The sequence below is a fragment of the Trichechus manatus genome, unplaced genomic scaffold (genome assembly GCF_000243295.1).
Source record: "Trichechus manatus latirostris isolate Lorelei unplaced genomic scaffold, TriManLat1.0 scaffold00107, whole genome shotgun sequence".
NCBI lineage: Eukaryota > Metazoa > Chordata > Mammalia > Sirenia > Trichechidae > Trichechus > Trichechus manatus.
Genome location: NW_004444043.1, coordinates 6,279,071 through 6,298,176, shown reverse-complemented (window position 1 = coordinate 6,298,176; position 19,106 = coordinate 6,279,071). Strand labels below are relative to the sequence as shown.

The window sequence follows — 19,106 nt, the reverse complement described above, 5'->3', positions numbered from 1 at the left end:
GGTTGTTAACCAATGTCATAAAACAACATGTGTACTACTGTTTCATGAGAAACTATTTGTTCTGTAAGCCTTCACCTGAAGTACGATAAAATAATTTTAAAAAATAAAAGAAAATAAATAAGCAAGAAAAAAATCAGCATTCTTCTAATGAAATTCCTTCTATTTTACCCAAATATCATTTACTTTTTCGAGAAAGAAAATAATCAAAAATCAATATAGCTTTTGTTTATAAAACTATCTCAAGTAGATTTCAAGAAACAACAAAAAATTACCTTGTGAATTGATTATGCACAATATTTCTATTAGAACCAGAATTATTTGACATTTTAAGCCTGCCTCCAGATGTTTCATTCAGTTTCTAGCTTGGCTATTTCCAATAATCAAAATTATTTATGTCTTTTCATTCATATAAAATTGTCTCCAGTCCATTTCTGAACAGTCCAACATTACTTCAGTGCATAAGGACACTTCAGTAACAGTTCAACTAACTAAACAAGCTGTTAAATTAATAAAATGATTTTTTTCAAGGGGAAGCTCAAGCAGTTTTGTCATATGCTCAATTATGCATTTTAACTTCTTGCTCTTTGGCCTGCGATCACCTAAAAACAATCATCGAGCAAATCTAAAAGGTTAACTGCAATTGCAAGATTATGCCTGCTGCACTTCATGGTGTATAAAATCCTGTATAAGAAAGAATGAACATAAGAGCAACTCTGAGGCTCATTCACTTACCCTCTTCATAACCACAGCCGGCATAAACTCTGCTCAGCCTTCAGCCATTTAATTTTATTCTGAAGTTTCCATCCACTGCGCTATCAGATAAACCCCACCTTGTGGGAGCAACAAATGGAAATGGTGCTGAAAACAGAATTGCCCAGCAGATTTCCATGTGCTTAACCTAGAAGGGAGAAATCGCAACATGAACTGAGTGAAAAGTTTTTAAATGTAAACCAGAGGGGTGATTTCACTTTTAGCAGGAACCTGTGACTAAGATTGCCTGGTAAGGAAATGATTAACACCCCTGTCGTCATCTGTTTGAGTTCTCTAGCTGTGGGGGGATCGGCTTATTAACCCTGTGCTCATGCATTGTGAGTGCATTGCCGCCTGCTGAGCTGGCGTTTAGCACGCTGAATTCAACATCTGTGTTTTAAATAATGTATTTAGAATCCCTGCAAACTGCGTTAGTGGCTGCCATTACTAAACTATTGTTATAAAAGGTTTTACTTTTACTTTTCATTTCTGTGCTCTATGTTGAAATGTGGATTATCCTTCAGATCGTTTGTGTTAAAATGCCAAAGTTTTATAAATACCATTAGCAGCATCTCTGTTCTCCCAGCCCTGTTTCTCTTCCTAACCATGCTAAAGTCTAAAAACTTCAGCTCCCTTTTGAAATCAGTTCTCCCCGTTCTGGAAATTAGCAGCATGGAAAAATGGGGAGAACATAACTTTGAATGCTGCGTAGAAGCGATGATGGCGAGACTTTGGCTCGCTTCCATTGGACATATCATCAGGAAAGAGCAGTTACTAGAAAAGGACATCCTGTTTGGTAAAGCAGAGGATCAGTGAAAGCTAGGGAAACTCTCCATGAGCTGGTTTAACACAACAACCCAGGGACGAGAACCCAATAAGCAAAGTATGCATGTGCTTACTTGTGCTTACTTACTAATCTGTAGTGCACAATTTTACCTCTTTCTCACCACATCAAAGATGTGCACTACAGATTAATATGTAAACACTATTAAGCCCGTGCATACCTTGCTTACCGTAAGCTAGTGTGTGCCGTGCTTACTGGTTAACCAGCCCTTGCAATAGCCACAACAATGAACTCAAACATACCACCAATCATGAAGATGGTGCAAGACCACGCGACATTTACTTCTGGATGGCAACTGACAACTTTGAGGCACTAGAAAGTCATCAAAGTATTATTCTTTTTTCTTTAAACAATTTTTATCATACTAACTACTACATGGAGCCCTGGTGGTGCAGTGGTTAAGAGCTCGGCTGCTAACCAAAAGGTCAGCAGTTCGAATCCACCAGCAGCTTCTTGGAAACCCTATGGGGCAGTTCTACTCTGTCCTGTAGGGTCACTATGAGTTGAAATCTACTCAACGACAATGGTTTTTTGTTTTTCTTTTTTATAACTACTACATGATCAGCACCTCAAAAAAGCTTCTAGAAATAATAGCTAAATCTCACCCAGACATGAAAAAGAAATTACAGCTATTTATTTAGATAAACTTCTGTGCAGTATCTTATGAACAGGAGCCCAAGAAAATATTGCAAATGAACAATTTCTCTTAGGCCATACTATGGAGCTCCTCTCAGCCAACAGGGTGGAAGGAGATTGTGCGTTTTGTGTCAAGTAACCCACGAGAGTCAAAACTGGGTCTCAAATGCAGTGCTGTATAAAGAGTTTAAGAGCTAGTTGTCAGCTGCGCTTATTATGCTATAAACTTCACTTCCCTGATACCCTTTCAATTCCTTGATTTAGAAGTAGAGTGATGACTCAGTGCTTATTGCCCTTCTGGAATTTTTTTTTTCTAGAATTGCCACTTTAGTTTTAGGAACACAATTGGGGAAATTTGAAAATGGAGTGGATATTAAATGATATGGAATTGTTTTTTTCAGGTATGTAGCTATGCTGGCCAGTGTCCTTATTCTTAGGACATTAGGGATGAAGCTTCCTGATAGCTACAACTTTTAAATGGCTTAGCAAGATAAGGAATACAGGGAGAAAAAAAAGAGCAAAATGTTAACATTTATTGAATCTAGGTGGAGTGTATACACGTTATCCATTATACTATCCAACTTTTCTCTGAAAACTTCTACAATAAAAGTGAATAAGCATGTTTTGTGCTTACTTGGCTTTTCAAAGTTTTGTATCTGAGCATATACTGTGGTTGAAATCAGAAGAACAATAAAGACTTTTAAAAGGTATCCTTCACTTCTCCCAAAGGAAGCAAGTTTGACCTATTTCAACGCTATCAAACTAGTTTAAATACATTCAACTAATTTCTCTCTCCCCTCCAACGTATTGCTCTTGTAGCTAACATATACCAAGTGCTCTGAGTAAGTTTCAAATGTTCCATGTCTTGGAGGAAGTACAGCCAGAACACTCTTTAGAAGCAAGGATGATAAGATTTCATCTCACTTACTTTGGGCGTGTCATCAGGAAGGACCAATCGCTGGAGAAGGACATCATGGTGGGTAAAGTACAAGGTCAGCAAAAAAGAGGAAAGCCCTCAATGAGATGGACTGACACAGTGGCTGCAGCAATGGACTCAAAAATAGCAATTATGAGGATTGCACAAGGCTAGGCCATGTTTTGTTCTGTTCTACATAAGGTCACTATGAGTCGGAGCCTACTCCATGGCAACTAACAGCAACAACAAATGCAGTGCATAAAGGACAGAGCACTTTACATTCTTAACTTCCACCCTCTCGTTTGCTTTCACTGGACCACAACAAACAGCTAGGAAGTGGGGGGTAAATGCCACACACACTCACACGCATGCACACACACACACACACATACACACTTCAAATCACCCTCATTTTTATTACTATAACAGTGTCTGGCACATAGCACTGAAAAATCATTTGCCTTTATTATTCAGTTTCCTCAAGAACAGTATCCACAAGCATACCAAAAAAGCTAAAAAAAATAAAATAAAATCTTCCAGAACTGGGGTTCTTAACCTAGATTTTAAGGAGACCAGGTTTTTTTGTGAACACCCTGAAATTGTATATAAAATTAAAGATTGTGTGCACTTTTCTGGGAAAACGCTGTTAGCGTTCATCAGATTCTTTATTTGAATGGGTCATGGACAGACAAAATGACGAGAACCACTGTGCCAGAGAAATCTTAAGAATATATAATCTCCTGTGGCAGGTTTGGAAGATAGATAGCAGTGTTGGACTGAAACTTTAGTGAAGATTATATTATCTCCATAATTTTGCAAAGTCCAATGTTAACGTTTTGAGTGGCAATCGATGTTACTATCTCTATTTTTTTCATTACAAATACTTTGAGGTCCTGTTACATGAACAGACGATCATGAAGCATGTTCACCTTAATCAGGGCCAATTAATGATAGTCATATTCATAATGTTCCAGGATAATTAGATATAAGTGATAAGAAAACATAAGTGCCTGATATAAGAGTTAAACTTTATATGGCCAAATCAAGTATCTCTTTTTATTGCTTTAATTTTCTAATAGCTGCAATGACTGTAATGCCAACAGTCTTACCTAAGATGACTTCATCCTCTCCCAAATAAGGGATTTGTTGCAGGGGAGCAGAGAAGTCTCAAGGAAATGAACTCTGGATTTGGGGAGAGAAAAGGAATTCCATCTGGGTTCAAAGTGAGGCAGGGAGGACAGAAGATCAAGATAGGAATGAAGGCATGGAGCTGGCAGATTGAATTCAAGTAGGGAATGTCTAGGGCTGAAAGAACATTACTGCTTCATCTACTCCCATAGCATCTGGGTAACCCACACATGATTGTGGTAACTGGATGTCTGGAGGAGTGTGAGAACAGTTCTCCTAAATCCTCTCTCCTTTCCTAGAAAGACTCCATCAGGTTTATCTTCAGAACCTCAGAGGAAGTCCAAGCAGCCCATAGAACAACTCTTGCCTTACCTGCAAATACCCAAAATTCCTTCAACAGTTGAGAACACAGGTATGTTCCCCAGTGTATGCTTTGAAGGGGTAGCATATGTGAGGAGCCTAATCACCATCATTTATTGAGCACCTATTAGGTACTGAGGACTTGTTTTTACATTTAGTGTCTTACTCAATCCTCACAACAACATGATAAGGTAGGAACTATAATTATTCCCATTTACCAGACCCAGTCTTCTCCGGCTCAAAGTACTGCAGCTTGTAAGAAGTATCCCAGGACTGACTGATTTTCACTACAATGTCTTATCTATACCTTCTGTTTATTCTCACTCAGCATAAATCTTTTTTTCTTGATTTCTGAACCACTGGACTTACTGCTTGCCTGTTCTCCCAAGTCTACTTCGAATTCAATCTTCACAATGCCATGTTTAACACATACACACCATGCACGTGCGCGCATGCACACATACACACACACACACACACACACTAAAAGGGGCTGGAGAAGATTACAATAAACACTTTTCTGGCTTAATAGGAAAAAGCAGAATTGTGAACAATTTAATATGATTCTTCTTTTACATTTTTAAAGTCACATTTTCAAGGTTTTGTTTTTTAAGGGAAAATGTATTTTGGCATATTTAATCTTTAGAAGCCATTGAATAAGAACATTTCAGATATTTTCTTAGAGCAAATAATATCTATGGTGCATTGATAGAATATAACACATGACTGACATTTCCTACTGCAAAGGCAGCTCCTGAAGTATTCTTTTGACTTGGCATCACCGAGGGACATTTGATCCAATGAGATCATAATTTTTGGTCACTTGATGACTATTTGCACAGGGCTGACTATTTAGCAGAACCATTAGTACTTCATAACAATGGAGTCATAGGTGTAATGTTTGGTAAATATCAAAGATGCTGCTTACTCACACTTAACCAAACAAAACCAGACCCATTGCTGTTGAGTTGATTCCGACTCATAGACACCCTACAAGACAGAGTAGAACTGCCCCACAAGGTTTCCAAAGAGCAGCTGGTGGATTCGAACTGCCGACCTTTTGGTTAGTAGCAATTTCTGAACCACTGCACCACCAGGGCTCCGATTCACACTTAGTGACCAGTAATTAAAATAAGAAAATAAGATCCACAGCAAAACTGAACACAGGTCAGAGAGAATGTAATAAAGACAAAAAATTCTAAGGCCCTTTCCCAGGCATCTTCATGATCTGAGGCCATCATGGACTCAGGCAATGCTCACGCTTTCCTGAGGCCTGATGGAAGTCTTCACCAGGTGAACCATCCCTAACAGTGGGAGGGAACTTTTGACTCCTACACAGCAGTTCTTCTGCAAGATGCCCTGCAAAAATCCCAGAATGCTAGAGCTAGAAGAGACCAGACAGATCAACCCTTCAGTGGCTGTCAGGCTGCTCCTTGGAATCTGTGCTGTGTTTTGGTCCATATTATCTACTTCAGGAATGAGGAGACTTGCTGTGTGTTGAGACTCAGGCCTCTCTGATATCTCTTTAGTGAAAAACAAAGGATATTTAATTGCTGTTGTTGTTGTTAGGTGCCATCAAGTCATTTCCGACTCATAGCTAGCATGTGAGTCTAACAATAGAATGAAATACTGCCCTTCCAGTGCCATCCTCACAGTATTTATATTTATATTTAAATACAAATATACATATAAGCCCATTGCTGCAGCCACCGTTTAATCCATTTCGTTGAGGGTCTTCATTTTTTTCCTAACCCTCTACTTTACCAAGCATAATGTCCTTCTCCAGGGACTGGTCCCTCCTGACAACACGTCCAAAGTACATCAGACAATGTCTCACCATCTTCTCTTCTAAGGAGAATTCTGGCTGTACTTCTTCCAAGACAGATTTGTTTGTTCTTCTGGCAGTCCATGGTATATTCAATATTTTTCACCAATACCATAATTCAAAGGCATCCATTCTTCTTCGGTCTTCCTCATTCATCATTCAGCTTTCACATGTATATGAGGAGATTGAAAATACCATGGCTTGGGTCAGGTCCACCTTAGTCCTCAGAGTGGCATCTTTGCTTTTCAACTCTTTAAAGAGGTCTTTTGCAGCAGATTTGCCCAATGCAATGCATCTTTTGATTTCTTGACTGCAGCTTCCATGGGCATTGATTGTGGATCCAAGTAAAATAAAATCCTCGACAACTTCAATACTTTCTCCATTTATAATGATGTTGCTTATTGGTCTAGTTGTGAGAATTTTTGTTTTCTTTATGTTGAGGTATAATCCATACTGAAGGTTGTAGCCTTTGATCTTCATTAATAACTACTTCAAGGCCTCCTCACTTTCAGCAAACAAGGTTGTGTCATCTGCATATCATAGATTGTTAATGAGTCTCCCTTCAATCCTGATGTCTTCTTCATATAGTCCAGTTTCTTGGATTATTTCAGATTATTTGGTCAGCATACACATTGAATAGGTATGGTGAAAGGATACAACCTTGATGCATTTTAAACCACACAGTAGCCCCTTGTTCTATTTGAACGACTGCCTCTTGGTCTGTGTACAGGTTCTGCATGAGCACAATTAAGTGTTCTAGAATTCCCATTCTTCACAATGTTTTCCATAATTTGTTATGATCCACACAGTCAAATACCTTTGCATAGTCAATAAAACACAGGTAAACATCTTTCTGGTATTCTTCACTTTCAGACAAGATCCATCTAATATCAGCAGTGATATCCCTCATTCCACATCCTCTTCTGAATCTGGCTTGAAGTTCTGGCAGTTCCCGGTTGATGTGCTGCTTTTGAATGATCTTCAGCAAAATTTTACTTGTGTATAATATTAATGATATTGTTTGATAATTTCTGCATTCTTTTGGATCACCTTTCTTTGGTATGGACACAAATATGGATCTCTTCCAGTCGGTTGGCCAGGTAGCTATCTTCCATTTCTTGGCATAAACGAGTGAGTGCTTCCAGCATTGCATGTGTTTGTTGAAGCATCTCAATAGGTATTCTGTCAATTCCTGGAGCCTTGTTTTTCACCAATGCCTTCGTGAAATTTGGACTTTTTCCTTTAGTACCATCAGTTCTTGATCATATGCTACCTCCTGAAATGATTTAATGTCGACCAATTCTTTTTGGTACAATGACTTTGTATATTCCATCTTCTTTTTATGCTTCCTGCATAGTTCAATAATTTGCCCATAGAATCCGTCAGTATTGCAACTCGAGGCTTGAATTTTTTCTTCAGTTCTTTCAGCTTGAGAAATGCCAAGTGTGCTCTTTGCAGATTTCATTTAATAAATTGTTTCATTTAATAAATATTTAATAAATTAATAAAAATATTTAATAAATATGGTTTACAGTTTGTAGGAAAAAAGATACATGTGATAGATATCTGACCACCCCATTATCTATCTATATCACAGATAGTTTTTAACCACCCATTCTCTCTATAAGCCTCTAGTTTCCTTCCTGAAAAATCAGTCTTGAAACACACCAGTAGCTTGATTTGCCTTGTTCTAAGGACCATCTTCTTTGACTTCTAACCTCTGTGGTGTTGTTGTGGCTGTGTGCCATTGAATCAAAGCCAACTCATAGAGACAAGATAGGACAGAGCAGAACTGCCCCATAGGGCTTCCAAGGCTGTAATATTTTACAGAAACAGACAGCTACATCTTTCGCCTTCTGAGTGGCTAGTGGGTTCAAACCGCTGACCTTTTGGTTAGCAGAGGAGAATTTAACCATTGCACCACCAGGGCTCCTTCTAACCTCTATGATATTTGGCTAATTAGAAACTCTCTCTGTTCTTGGTTAGAGATGCTTCATTCTCTTCCTTCCTCTCTGACTGCCCTTCTTCTGGCCCCTACCTTTTCTATAGCTTTAATAAAAGTAAGGTCCTAGGCATGCAGGCATAGTCTTCTTTTTGTCTTCTCCCTCATATCTCAACCACTTCCATTGCTTCAATGGGTACCTCCAGGCAAATGACTCCAAAACCACAGGTGACTTTTTCAGCCCCAGGACTGCTCCAGCCTGAAATTCCTGACTGCCCTACTGAATATTTCCAAACATTTCCAAGAAAAAAATCCAACAATTCTAACTTGTCTTATCCTCATTCTCGCAAAATTACCTTTCTATTGGGGCTGCGGGGACCATGCTCTCGGGGAACATCTAGCTCAATTGGCATAACACAGTTTATAAGACAGTGTTCTGCGTTCTATCTTGGTGAGTAGCATCTGGGGTCTTAAAAACCTGTGAGCAGCCATCTAAAATACTCCACTGGTCTCATCCCTTTGGGAGCAAGGGAGAATGAAGAGAACAGGATACAAGGAAAAGATTAGTCCAAAGGACTAATGGACCACAGCTACCAAGGCCCCTACCAGACTGAGTCCAGTACAGCTAGATGGTGCCTGGCTACCACCACTGACTGCTCTGACCGGGATCACAACAGAGGGTTCTAGACAGAGCTGGAGAAGGAGGTAGAACAAAATTCTAACACACACACAAAAAAGACCAGATTTACTGGCCTGACAGAGACTGGAGAAACCCTGAGAGTACGGCCCCCGGACACCTTTTTAGCTCAGAGGTGAAGTCAGTCCCGAGGTTCACCGTTCAGCCAGGGAGTGGACAGCCCCATAAAACAAAATGGGACTAATGAGGCACATCAGTCCAGGGACAAGGACTAGAAGGCAGCAGGGGACAGGAAAGCTGGTGATAGGGAACCCAAGGTTGAGTAAGGACAGTGTTGACATGTAGTGGGGTTGTTAACCATTGTCATAGGGCAATATTGGTGCTAACTGTTTAATGAGAAACCATTTTGTTCTGTAAACCTTCACCTAAAGTGGGAATAGCAGCACAACTGGAAGAACGTAATCGATGTCACTGAATTGTACATGTAGAAATTTCTGAAATGGTGTATCTTTGGCTATGTACATTTTCATCAAAAAAAAGGAAAAAGGTCCGCCAAGGCCAAGAAAGTAGCGTGTTGACATGTCATTGGGTTGTTAACCAATGTCATAAAATAACATGTGTACTGACTGTTCAATGAGAAAATATTTGTTCTGTAAACCTTCACTTAAAGCACAATTAAAAAAAAATTACCTTTCCCTTGGACATCTTTATTTCTAGCAATAGTCCATTTTTTCTCTTTGTAAATAAAATTTGAAACTGTAATCTCATATTTTATTCAACTCTCTCTCTGTCTCATGGTCTCTTCCTACTGTTAAATATTAAATAAAAATTAATGGCCATTTGCGCCAGGAGCAAAACCTTTTCAAGAATAAATAAATCAAACCAGCCATTTGTGCCAGATATAAATCTTGACAGAACAATAGGGAATTTCAAAATGTCCTAACCAAAGAGACTTTCTGAAAAGAACAGCCTGACAGTTAAAAATGTTCCTGACTCACCATACCAGGCTCCACGATTTCCCAACAAGTATATCTCTGAAGTCAATGACAGGAAGCTCCATGCTTTGTAAAACCCTCCCTTCGATTAAAGACATAAGATCCAATCACTGTAACTTCCCTATTGGAAATCCCCTAAGTGCCTTTAAAAACTTATACTCTCACTGCTTGAATGAGCCTCTTGACTTTTTTGGCTTGGACACTTCCTGTTTGTAAACAGCTTCTTGCTCAATAAACCTTGTTAAAGCTTAATGATTCATTTATCAAAGTTTTCCTTTTCAACACACCTCACTACTCTATTTAACAAGCGCCTAAGGTCTGTGGATTTTTTTTTTCTTCATAAAAAAAATCCTTGTCTCCATTCCTTCTTTTGGTAAAATTGTTTTTTATTCTTACTATCATTCATTCATTGAATGTGTCACGCCAGCCATTCTGACACAAACTTCCAGGTTATTATAATCTCCTCCTAGTTGGTTTTTCTTTGTTTTGTTTGCTACTAAATAAGAATTTCCTTAGAACATTACTTTGATGGTATCTTTCCCCTGATCAATAAGCTTCAACGACAATATAGCATCAAGTTTAGACCAAGGCTTCTCAAACTTTTATGTGCAAGAGAATCACCTGCCATTTGCCCTAAAATGAGGATTGTAATTCAACTGGTCTGCAGGGAAGCCCGAGATTCTGCACATCTAGCTCTCAGTTGATGTCGACGCTGTTGTTTCGGGACCACCTGTTGAGGGTTTGTGGGGTTGGTCATGTCCAAGCCTCTTTTACTTCCTCTGTCAAGAAGGGATGATAATTACTAATGACAGGTCTCCTTGCTTTCATGCTTGCCCTCATCAGTCTATTCTCAACACAGCAGACAGAGTGATGTCGTTAATATATAAGTCAGATCACGTCCCTCCTCTGATCAAAGACCTCCAATTGCTTCCTTCTCATTCAGAGTAAAAACAAAGTCCCTACAATATCCTGCAAGGCCTACATGATCTGCCCCCTCTCTGTCTCTCTGACTGCATCTCCTAGCACTCTCTTCTTGCTCCCTCCAGCCACACTGTCTTCCTCATTGTTTTTAGAACACCAGCAAGCTTCTTCCTCTAGGCTTTTGCACTTGCCCTGTCTTCTCCCTAGATTGCTCTTCCTCCAGATAACTGCATGGCTTTCCACCTCATTTCCTTTAAGCTTTGATTCAAAGGTCATTTTCTCACTAAGTTCTTCCTTACCTATGCTATGTAAAATTGCAGACGCCCTCCCTTCATCACCAACTCCTCACACCCCTTTTTTACTTTATTTTCCTCTGTTGCATTTATGCAAAAGAAAAAAAAAAAAAAAAGACCCCAAACCAAACCCATTGCCATCGAGTCGATACAGACTTTACAGAGAGGGGCCCTGGTGGTGCAGTGGTTAAGCACTTGACTGCTAACTGAAAGATTGGCGGTTCGAACCCACCAGCGGATCTGCGGGAGAAAGATGTGACAGTCTGCTTCTGTAAAGATTTCAGCCTTGGAAACTTTATAGAACAGTTCTACTCTGTCCTATAGGATCACTATGAGTCGGTGACAGCAATGGGTTTGGTTTTTTGTTTTGTTTTTTTTAAATTTTTACAGAAGCAGAGTGCCACATCTTTCTCCGGCAGAACTGCTGGTGGATTGAACCACAAATCTTTTGGTTAGCAGCCAAGCAATTAACCACTGCACCACCAGGTCTCCTTTATGCATATGTAAGATACTAAATATTTTACTTATAGAACGTAAGCTCCATGAGGGCTGTGGGGTAAAGAAGTTAACCTTACCCAAAGAATTCGATGTTTGTCCCTGGTTCCTGAGAGATAACCTCTAAAACCTCAGAATATCCCCAGTGATTAATGTGTCTTTGATGAGGCTTCCAGACCACATTTGAGGATTTATGCTAATGAGGTGCTTCTTGGGTGGAGACTGCCAGGCCAGAAAGACCACTGTCTGATATCAGCTGGGGTGAATTGTGGTGGGGAAACATGATTCAATCAATCATGCCTTCGTAATGAAGCCCCATAAAAAGCTCTGGATCTGGAAGCTCTGGGCTTGCTGGTTAGTGAAAAACATCAGTGCAAGTGGGAGGGTAGGACATCCCTTTTGGGATATGGAACTTCTATGTTGGGAACCTTTCCCGACCCTGCCCTGTGTGTTTCTTCATTGGTATCTTTTTTGCTGTAATAAAACTGGTAATTGTAACAATAGTGCTTTCCATGAGTCCTGTGAGTAATTCTAGCTAATTTTCTAACCTAAGGGAGTTGTGAAAGCCAGCAGTTCAGAAGTAGGGGCACCCTGGGGACCCCTGAGCTTATGGCTAGTATCCTGAAGGAGTAGAGGGAATCCTTGAATTTGTAGCTAGAAGGTTAAATGTAGAAAAGACCTAAATGTACTGACACTAGGAGTTCTCCAACACAAGCCCTAGCCAGGTCACTCTACAACAAAGGCCCCGGTTGACAAGCCTCACACATGCATAGAATGTCCAACTAGCTTTTTAGTACACAAGTCTAAAACAGGAACAAGTAGCCAAGGACTACCAGCTATTTCGGAGTACTGGTAGTGCAGTGGTTAAGGGGTACAGCTGCTAACCAAAAGGTCGGCAGTTGGTATCCACCAGCTGCTCCTTGGAAACCCTATGGAGCAGTTCTACTCTGTCCCATGGAATCGCTATGAGTCGTAATTGACTCAACAACGAGTTTGTCTTTTGTTTTTTGGTTTACCAGGTATTTCAGAAAACATTTTATGTGTAGTAAACAAAGACAAACCAGGGAGGGAAATTTTTCCAAAAAAAAAAAATTATTCTTATCCTTAGATTGGTAAGAAGATATCATTGCATCCATGGAACAAACATAAGATTGTTGTTTTAAATGGAATATTCTGAGAACAAATGAAAGCTCTTGAAAATTAAAAGTGTGATAGCATGACTCAATAGATTAGAAGATAAAATTAAAAAATTATCCTAGGAAGTAAAATAAAAAGATGACTATATGAAAAGATAAGGCCAACCAAGACTTCTAAGATAGAAGAGGAAAGTACAGTGGAGGATATCAAAGAACCAATTCAAGAAAATTTTCCAGAATACAAGAAATTAAATTCCCAGACTGAATGTGCCTACTGAGTGCCCACTACAACAGATAAAAACAGATTCAAAATATTGTAAAATTCTAGAAAATTGGCAACAAATCAAAGATTCTACCAGCCTTTGAGAGAAAAATGTAACATAAAAACTGAAGAATCAGAACAATATTGGATTTCTCAACAGCAATTTTGGAAGCTAGAAGATAATGGTTCAACAGCTTCAATTTTTTTTTTTTTTTGAGGGAAAGTTATTTCCAACCTAAAATAATAAATCCAGTTAGACTATAAATTGTGAGGTTAAATAAAAATATTTTCATGTGTTCTCCATCACAAAAATTTTCCCATGTTTCCTTTCTTAAGAAGGGGCTGTAAAATTGGCTCCACAAAAACAAAGGAATAAACCAAGGATAAGAAAGTATGGTGTTCAGGAAACACAGGATCCAGTACAGGGAAAAGTTAAGAGGATCCACAGGTAACGGCAAAGAGAGAGCCCAAGATGAGTATTGTATTGCAGGCCTGAGGAACAGCTAGATGAGACGGAGCAAGGCCACAGAATGTGGTGGAGATCGCTTCAATAAGTTGTAAATAATAAATACGTAGAATATGCTGAGAAAAATTTACAAATCAGAGGAAAGTTTTGGTTTGAAACAAACATTGGTGAAGACACAAAAAACTAAGCAGGTGATAAAAAAAAAATTATTAATTCCAGGAAAGGAATAATCATGATACACTACATGGCTTTCCTGTGAACATAATTTATATAGTCATAAAAAATGTAAATCTTGAATATCAAACTAACCAAAGTTATACTATATCTTTATTGGGAAATGAAAGTTTGTGTATATGTGTGGTGGAGGTGGGAAAGAGAGAAATCTTCAGCTCCCGTGGTGAGGTGTTAATAGATAATACCTAAAGCTAATGGAGAAACGATAATAAAAACATGTTATTTAGGGGTGTGGTTGTACATTGTTGCATGATTCTGACTCACAGTGACCCCAAAGGACAGAGTAGAACTGCGCCATAGAGTTTTCTAGGCTGTAATCTTTACGAGATTAGATAGTCAAGTCTCCCTTCCCCTAGCCCCAGGAGCAGTCTTGTACTTAAACTATCGCACCACCAAGGATAAAAACCCATTGCTATCGAGTCGATTCCGACTCATAGTGACCCCGTAGGACAGAATAGAACCACTTCATAGGGTTTCCAAGGTTGTAATCTTTACAGAAGCAGACTGCCACATCTTTCTCTCACCCACCAAGGATACGGAGGCATAAAACAACCAGCTAAAAGAGTTGAAAGTGGCTGTCTCTGGGGATAGTCACATAGGTGAGGCTTGTTGTAATGAGTCTTGTAAAAGTATTTTGCTTTTGAAAAACGTTCATACTTTGTTAAAAATCAAAACTAACTTAATTAACTATATATGTAGAAAGCATCTGCCATTTCAACATTCTTCACATGTACAGTTCAGGGACATTAATTTATGTTCAACATGTAAAATTAACTTTTAAAATGCATTCAACAGGTGAAATGAGGAGGGAAGTCTAGTAGCTCTTGTGAATTAAATTTGTAGAATATGAAAGATTAATTTTAAGAAATATCTCACAACATAAAGAAAAAGAAATGGAAATTATTGAGGAAACAATCAGCTATTTTGAAAGACACATCTGAGGCCTCACATGCAATTAACATTTTTTTCTAGGAGGCGAAAAAGGAACAGATGAAGATATAAAAATTAAACAAATGTATTTTTTAAAAAATACACACATTTCCCTGAGTTGATGAATAACTTGAGCCTGAAATTGAAAAGATTTGTTGCACCCCAGGCAAGGTGAATGAAAAAAATCCATTCAGTTATTCAGAATTTATTTATCAGCTACTTACTATGTGTCACGGATTGAATTATGTCCCCAAAAAAATGTGTGTATCAATTTGGCTGGGTCATGATTCCCAGTATTGTATGATTGTGTACCATTCTGTAATCTGATGTGATTTCCTTATGTGTTGTAAACTCTATCACTATGATGTAATAAGATGGATTAGCGGCTCTTATACTGTTGACGTCTGCAAGATTAGATAGTGTCTTAAGCCAATCTCTTTTGAGCTATAGAAGAGAGAAGTGAGCAGAAACACACAGGAACCTCATACCACCAAGAAAGCAGTGCTGGGAGCACAGTGTGTCCTTTGGACCTGAGGTTCCTGCACTGAGATGTTCCCAGACCAAGGGAAGACTGATGCATCACAAGGACCTTCCTCCAGAGCCGACAGAGAGAGAAAGCCTTCTCCTGGAGCTAATGCCCTGAATTTGGACTTGTAGCCTACTGGACTGTGAGAGAAGAAACTTCTCTTTGTTAAAGCCATCCACTTGTGGTATTTCTATTATAGCAGCACTAGATGACTAAGACACTGTGTCAGGATTTGGAGATGCAAGTGAACAGAACAGAAAAGGTCTGTATCTAATAGGATTGCTTTTAACTATAAATTATGAAAAAGTCAACAACAGCTTAAGTAAGGAGCTTATTTGACCCATATAAGAAGTGTGGAAGTTGGACTCCAGGGCTTTTGCAACTGTTCAAGGATGTCATCAAAGAACAATGCCATCTTTAACACGTGATTTTTGTCTTCATGTGATGGCTGCTGCACAATCATACAAGACATACGATTATATTAATAGATTCCCAAAGGATAAAACTTTTCTTCAGTGATTTCATTGCTTTTATGTTTTAAAAATTTTTAAAGCTTCATTGAGATATAATTCACATAACATACAATTCACCCATTTAAACTGTACAGCTCAATGGTTTTTAGTAGATTCACAGATATGTGCAACCATCACCATAGTCGATTTTGGAACACTTTCATTACTTCAAAAAGGAACACTGTTAATGGTAATTTGGAAAAAGAGAATGGTAATAGTTGCACAACATGATGAACATAAGCAAGGTCACTGAATTGTACAGGTAAACGTTTTTTAATTGGCAAATGCTTTCTTATATATATTTTTACCACAATAAAAAAAGAAAGAAAGGGAAAGAAACTCTGTACCCTTTTGCGATCAAACTCCTATACCTCTGTTCTGTCCTCCAGTCCCCAGGCCTAAGCAATCACTAAACTACTTTATTTATTTCCCTATTATGGACTTTTATGTGAATGGAATCATGTAATATATGGTCTTTTGCGAGTGGTTTCTTTCATTTGGCATAATGTTTTCAAGGTTCATCGATGTTGTGGCATGTATCACTACTTCATTCCTTTTTATTGCTGCATAATATAGCATTGTACGTATACACCACATTTGTTTAGCCATTCGTCTGTTGATGGACATTGGGTTGTTTCCACATTCTGGTTATTATGAATAATGCTTCTATAAACACCCAGGGTAGCAGCAGTCAAGAAATCAAATGACATATTACATTGGGCAAATATGCTGTAAAACACTTTTTCAAAGTGTTAAAAAGCGAAGATGTCACTTTGAGGACTAAGGTGCACTTGACTCAAGCCATGGTATTTTCAGTTGCTCAGTATGCATGCAAAAGCTGGACACAGAATAAGGAAGAATGAAAAAGAATTGATACCTGTGAATTATGGTGTTGGTGAAGAATATTGAATATAACATGGTCTACCAGAAGAACGAACAAATCTATCTTGGAAAAAGTAGAGCCAGAAGGCTCCTTAGAAGCAAGGATGGTGAGCCCTCGTCTCACTTACTTTGGACGTGTTATCAGGAGGGACTAGTCCCTGGAAAAGGAAAAGGACATCATGCTTGGTAAAGTAGAGGATCAGCGAAAAAGAGGAAGACCTTCAATGAGATGGATTGACACAGCGACTGCAACAATAGGCTCAAACATAGCAGTAATTGTGAGGATGGCACAGGACAGGGTAGTGTTTCATTCTGTCTTTCATATGAGTCAGAACTGACACGACAGCACTAATAACAACAACAAAAATTCATGTGTAAGTTTCTATGTGAACATATGTTTTCATTTCTCTTGGGTGTATGCCTAGGAGTAGAATTGCTTGGTTATAATGGTAACTCTATGTTCAAACTTTTTTATTTTTTCTCGGTTTTTTTTAATTGAACTCCAGATGAAGATTTACAGAACAAACTAGCTTCTCATTAAACAGTTAAGTATATATACTGTTTTATCACATTGGTTAACAACCCCATGACTTGTCAGTACTCTGCCTGCTTCACCCTGGGTTCCCTAATACCAGCTTTCCTGTTCCCTCCATGCCTTCTAGTCCTTGTCCCCGGGCTGGTGTGCCCCTTTAGTCTCATTTTCTCCTATGGGTCTGCCTAATCCTTGGCTAAAAGCGGAACCTCCAGAGTGACTTTATTACTGGGCCAAAAGGGTGTCCAGGGTCCATACTCTGGGGTTTCTGCAGTCTATGTCAGGTCAGTAAGTCTGGTCTTTTTCTGTGTTAGAATTTTGTTCTACATTATTCTCCAGTTCTGTCCGGGACGCTCTATTGTGATTCCTCTCAGAACATTCAGTGGTGGTAGCCAGGCACCATCTAGTTCGACTGGGCTAGGCCTGGTAGAGGCCGTGGTAGTTGTGGCCTAGTAGTCCTTTGGACTAATCTTTCCTTTGTGTCTTCAGTTTTCTTCATTCTCCCTTGTTCCTGAAGGGGTGAGACCAGTGGAGTATCTTAGATGGCCTCTCATAGGCTTTTAAGACCCCAGATGCTATTCATCAAAGTAGAATGTAGAACACTTTCTTTATAAACTATGTTATGCCAATTGAGATGGATGAGACCGTAGTCCCCACAGCCCTCAGCCCAGTAATTCAGTCCCTCAGGAAGTTTGGATGTGTCCGTGGAGCTTCCACGACCTTATCCTGAACAAGTTGTGCTGGCTTCCCCAGTATTGTGTACTGTCTTATCCTTCACCAAAGTTACTACTTATCTATTGTCTACTGTTTTTCCACCCCCATCCCTCCCCTCCCTTGTAACTATCAAAAATTGTTTCTTTTTGTGTCTAAACCTTTTCAAGAGTTTTTACAGTAGTAGTCTCATACAATATTTGTCCTTTTGTGATTGACTTATTCCACTCAGCATAATGCCCTCCAGATTCATCCATGTTATGAGATGCTTCACAGATTCATCATTGTTCTTATCGTTGCGTAATACTTCATTGTGTGTATGTACCATAGTTTGTTTATCCATTCATTTGTTGATGGGCATCTAGGTTGTTTCCATCTTTTTGCTATTGTGAAAAATACTGCAGTGAACATGGGTGTGCATATGTCTATTCATGTGACGACTCATTTCTCTAGGATATGTTCCTAGGAGTGGCAATGCTGGACCATATTGTATTTCTATTTCTAGCTTTCTAAGGGATCACCATATTGTTTTCCAAAATAGTTATATCATTTGACTTTCCCACCAGCAGTGCATAAGTGTTCCAATCTCCCCATAGCCTCTCCAACATTTGTTATTTCCTGTTTTTTTGATTCATGCCAGTAATGCAGGTTGAGATGGTATCTCACTGAAGTTTTGATTTGACTTTCTTTAACGACTAGTGGTCGCAAGCATTTCCTCATGTGTCTGTTGGCTGTTTGAATATCTTCTTTGGTGAGGTGTCTGTTCATTTCCTTTGCCCATTTTTTAGTTAGATTCTTTGTCTTCTTGTGGCAGAGGTGTTGGATTTTCTTGTAGATTTTAGAGATTAGAACTTTGTCTGATTTGTAATGTCCAAAAATTTTTTCCCAGTCTGTAGGTTCTGTTTTTACTCTTTTGGTGAAGTCTTTTGATGAGCATAAGTGTTTAATTTTTAGAAGATCCTGGTTATCTAGCTTATCTTCTGGAGTTTTTGTGTTGTTGCTTATGGTTTGTATCCTGTTGATGCCGTGTATTAAGGCCTCTAGCGTTGATCCTATTTTTTCTTCTATGAACTTTATAGTTTTAGGCTTTATATTTGGGTCTTTGATCCATTTTGAATTAGTTTTTGTATATGGTGTGAGGTATGGGTCCTGTTTCATTTTTTTGCAGATGGA

At 38.8% G+C, this 19,106-nt stretch overlaps 1 protein-coding gene across 2 annotated transcripts in view; it reads right to left on the bottom strand.

Moving 5' to 3' along the window:
- The window catches only part of LOC101354201 (transient receptor potential cation channel subfamily M member 6), a 127,813-nt gene extending 126,269 nt beyond the window's left edge, over nucleotides 1-1,544 (bottom strand). For both annotated transcript variants that reach the window (XM_023737744.1, XM_023737745.1), the window contains exon 1: nucleotides 733-1,544. The gene's annotated coding sequence lies outside the window, so the exon portion shown is untranslated. The remainder of the gene's footprint in view (nucleotides 1-732) is intronic.
- Between the last annotated feature and the right edge of the window lie 17,562 nt (nucleotides 1,545-19,106).